A 5,360-nucleotide genomic window follows, 5' to 3' on the forward strand; every position below is an offset into this window, starting at 1 on the left:
TAAATTTAGGAACTTGAACCAGGGCCAATGCTACAGCATAACAACATTGATTCAAGACCCAGATTCACTTGGATTCTCTACCAAAGGCACAAATAGTATACAGGGACTATCAAGTAACAAACTAATGTATGATGTAGTGAGCAAATCACAATTGGGTGAGTTCACACTACATGCTAACTTAAATAACCCAAACTGTACAGTATTATGACTTAGCATTTACTGTGAACTCACACAGATTACACGGTTTCCTTCAGAAAATAATATGCTATCAGTGCTTCATATAATAAAGGAAGTGGGATCTGTCATAGACATTCCTCAGATCATGGTGGCACCCCCCCCAAAGAACTCATGGTTACAGTCCTATCTATGGCAACAAATGTGATCAGTGATTTGACTGTGTTTTCAAGTGGATCTCTGATTCAGAGACAGTGGGAGGAGGGAGAAAAAGGCCCTGCTTTCTCTTACTTGTCCACCTTCACCTGACCCAAGCCCAGAGAAAGAGGTACTAAGAGATCTATTCTCCCTTCCTTCTACAAGCCACTGAGAGGAAAATGAGACATGGCTGATCATTGTAATGTTTGGTCTCTCTTTATCCATCCTACAAAATAAGAGAAAGAGGCAGGGCTCAAACTTCATCTGAAGCCATTATTTGTTTTAACTCTGGTTTTCTGAACAAGCCACACTGCTGGTGTTCACAAATCATGCTTAGCTGAAACCCAGCAGAGCACATTATAGTTTATCATGATCTGTAAATCCAACTATTCTCTCTTTTGGCAGATTAGAATTAATCACAGTTTTCAGCACTGCCCGGAACAGAGATGAGGGCCAACCTTCTCCAGAGAGTTAAACAAGAACTGATTAGCAGTTGTGATGCTGAACCCAGTCCAAACTACCACCCTGCTTGCAGGAAGAAGTAGCCAAGCCACCTCCTTGTGGCTAGGAAATATTTGGGCTGCAGAGGTTGTGACTGATGACATGAGCATGTTACTAGTGTCAAAAGGGTAATTTTCACTCCATTTTTTGTCATGGGAGTAGGATTAATGGGAAAAATGGGTGCTTTAAGTCTCACAGATGTGCAAGGCTACATTTGTGCTCCTTGTTTACATGGATGCCATGTAAGATAGATGTTGTTGCTGCTAAGTCTTGGTAACATATTCTAATGATCTGTGGGAGTGTAAACTTGGTGTCATGGGCTATAGATTGTCTCCCTCTCAAACAGCACCTTTTCCAGTTTATTTTTGTTTCCTGCTTCCAAGAATCCAGCAGGTATTGGAACGACATGATAATGTCAACATAATTGGCAGAGCCATTTTTTTCCTCTAAGATCTGGGGTGTTTACATAAAAAGGTGTGTTAAGCTTCCCAGAGGCTTAATAAAACAGGTGTGTATATGTGGTTTTGTATTTTTTTTTAATTTACAAGAGTGTTGTATGTAGTTGAGTTTATTGTGTTGGATTATGTTATGCTGTATTATGGAATTTGATTTTAAAATATAAATTTTTAAAATATAAAAACAATATTTTGCATTATTTTTGTAGTTTGTATTGAGTTCAGTTTGATTCCTCTTGATTACATTGACACATCCATATTGTTTTCTTGTCACAGGAAAGAAGTGATTTGCTGTTGCCTTCTGGAAGATACTTTTTTTTTTACTTTCCATTCTAGGCTTATAGCTCCAGGAATTTCTGATGGTCTCCCATCCAAGTATTCTGCTTAGCTGTTTTTATCAGGCAAGATTAGCTAGGTATGCCATCTGCTGCAAATAAGCATAGTTGATTTTTTGAAAAATTAACCTCCATTTTTCCCAAACATTTGCATAACAAAATCTGCCTCACACATGTATATTGTAAGTTACTTATTTACTTAGTTTACAGTTCTTATAACCTACCCAATCAAAAACTTGGGTAGGTTACAACATGTTAAACTGTAAAAGCAACAATAGCAATAAAATATAAAAGAACAATAATAAAGCAGATAGTACTTCATTAGTTATTTAATCAACTCCCTTCAAAATGGATGCCAATAAACTTAAGATTAAAGCTACAGTGAAATAAAATTGTCTTTAAACTTCTAAAAGCCATGGAAGAGTGAGCTTTAAATGTGTGACACTAGACTGAAATTGACAATTGCTGCTATAAGTTAAAAATTAGCTGAACACAGACACAGAGATGACAAAAGCTAACAATTTGTCAAAAGATGCCTTCAGAAATAGATAACAAGGAATCAAGTTGATAAGAGCCAAAAGACATGCCAAAAAAGAAAAAAAATATCAAAAGACAAACAAAGGGAAACTGGGTGCAAAGCTCAAGGAAACCTTAATCCCACTGACAGTTGCCAAGGACTTTTAGGGATAAAAAGGGGTCCTGGGGCACACCAGCTCTTTTGAATCCTTCTGAGTCTGGACTTAGTAGCTTCCATTCCTCTGGCTAGTGCCTGGCTAGCCTAGTTGAATAGCATTTGGGTAAGTGGGATGTCAACTAGAAAGAGTGAATGTGGGAATGATTGCATACTTTAAATCAATAAAGCTTTATTGTAGCTTTAAATTCAGAGAGCCTTACTGTATTCCAATAACAGTGATTGCCCAGTGTTTGATGAAAGTTTGTGAGAATTTTCAGTTCTTTTCCCTGCTGTGATCAGGACTGTGGGATCAGCACACCTCAGCAGAGTGCATGATAGGAGCAAGTGATTATAAGCCAAGCCTGGATGTATTATAATAGATCCAGTCTTCAGGAAAGGACATCAGAGTAGTATCAGCCACTCTGCTTTACTACCTTGCCTCCTGTGGCCATAATATGTTTCTACCACCAAAAATTATGTAATCATGGTCTAGAATGAGCATGAGTTATTTTTTTAAAGGAGAAATGTATTGATTCCAGTCATCAAAAGAATGGATATGGAGATAAATAATGGAGATACAAGGGAAATGGAACTATGGCAAATATTTAATTCATTTTTTAAAAAGTTGATCTGGTTGAAGAGTTCTGGTGAAAGCACGGACATCCATGTGGGGGACATGGACACAAATGCCGAAAAGTGCCTCATGATGTTGCGGTGCAAACTCTGTAAGAGATGGAGCTTGCATTATAACATTTTGTTGTAAACTGCCTAGAATCCCTCTGGTGGGAGGAGATGGGCGGTGACTAGATAGATAGATAGATAGATAGATAGATAGATAGATAGATAGATGATGCATGTTAAGTCATTTTGATGAAATTTTAGCTTGCTGCAGACACTGCTGGTCGAATGCAGTCTGATGAGTGATTTTCTAAGGACCAACTTGATTTTTATGCAAAGAAGAGCATTCAATCTATAACAATCAAACTAAGTCATCTCTTACTTAAGTAAAGTGAATATTTAGCATATTCAGTGGCAATTACAGGAAATGATGGCAGTGGTTAAGTGAACAGAAGCAGAATACTCATTCTCATTTTTAAAATGACATTACTGACCTTCTAGAAAGCTTCCAGCAAATTCATTTAACATTTTTGATACCCATAAATTTAAGAATTTGTACTGCAGGGATAGGTATTAAAGTGCAGAAATCGTTCTCAAGCATTTCAGTTTTAAAAATGGTTTCAGAAACACATTTTTCCAGTCTGTCTGAACAAGACTGCAACCTCTGAACTAATCAGCCCTAGTGATTTATAAACTATGGTTTATGAATTATACTATGTAAATCTGGCCAGTTGTGATTTATTCAATAACCATGATTAAACTAACCAGGTATTTGTGTTGAGCATGTAAGAGCAACCTAAGACTCTTAATGAAGAGATGTACAAAAAATTAATTCTAGATAAAAGACTGAGGCTATAATTTAATTTAGAAAGAAGGACAATTCCTTAGATCTTTCCAAAAGGAGAATAAAAAGAACACAAACCAAGGAAAAGAAAAACAAGCAGGAGTTGTAGTTGTACCTGTCTTCCTAGGAGTGAAATCTGAGGAACAAGTAACAGTAATTTAACTTATTTGATGTATTGACAAATCAAAAATAAATCACTGATGATAGCCAATGAAAGATTTGTAAAGAACTCAATTGTGGAATTACTGACTTTAATAAAAATACATAGCACATCCTTTGGCTTAGTCTGTGGCTTAGGAAGTGGCCAGTCTATTCTCAATTAAAAAAAATAAATCGGGGGAACCATGAAATTACAGGCTGGCTGGCTTAATGCCTGTAGACATGGTGAATTGAATGAAAAGCATTCATCTGAATAAAATTGCAAAAGTAAATACTTCCTCATTAATCTTTGAGGCTTCTTTATGTTGGTTGGTTGGTTTTTGGTAGACATAGTTTACTTGCTTATCAAAATTCATTTACCAAAGCCTCCTGAGCATATGTTGCAGTTATCAGTAAAGAACAGAAAGCAAAACAGAAGGAAAACATTCTCTCAAAAGATGATTGTAAATGATGGCATTTTTCAGGGATTTGTATTGGGACCAATACTTTCTAAATTTATTTATAAATAATCTGGAGTTAGAGGTGGCCAGTGAACTCTTCATTCAGAACTTTACTTGAAGGTGATTCAGTAGAATCACTTTTGAATCAAATAATTTGATTGATTTGGTGTGACAACTTAAATCAGATGTTTTCAAATAGGTCTGAAGGTTCAGTGGAGTTTTGCACATGCACACACAAACTCACCTAATTCATTAGGACAATCTAAATCACAAATCTACATCAGATCAAATTTTTTTCCAATCAAATTGCTTAATACAAGTTACACAAGAGGGAGCTTTAGGAATATTGCAGTCATGTTCTGCTAAGGGATTTCTGTAGGTACTTGAACACACGAAAGAGGATGCTGAACTGGGTTTTTATTTGATCCATCATAGCTACTCATGTGTCTTTTTCTCCCTATATGGAGGATACTTGGATCAGGATAGAGAGATAGGCATATGGCATTGATGGAGGAGCCACGCTTAATTGGGGAAGTGGGAGTGGGAGGCTTCAGCTGATAAGCAGAGGAATGCAGGGATGAGTAGTACAGGGAACCGGCTTTGGGCAGTTTTGCTGAACTTTAAAAGACCCCTACCCAATTATAATGGAAAAACACACCCCTTGAATATTCAAATGAGCGAAGACATGCTACAGATGTTATGGGGTGTTAATAGGTAACATGGGAAGCTTACACGCAGGTGCAAGCAGCTGATTTTAGTTAGCCAATCACAGTTGTATACAGTATATTCCCTCTTAATAATACAAATGTAACCAATTGTAACTGCTTGGTGTTCCTCTCAGCCAAGAGGCAAGAGGTTCCATTTTTGCTTATGCGCATAAATAAAAGAGTTACTGGAATCCTTCTGACTCGGTTTTGGTGATTGGCAGATCTACGCCAGGTATATTATTAGTTTTATCTTGCA

The sequence above is a fragment of the Candoia aspera genome, chromosome 1, assembly GCF_035149785.1.
Source record: "Candoia aspera isolate rCanAsp1 chromosome 1, rCanAsp1.hap2, whole genome shotgun sequence".
Taxonomy (NCBI): Eukaryota; Metazoa; Chordata; class Lepidosauria; order Squamata; family Boidae; genus Candoia; species Candoia aspera.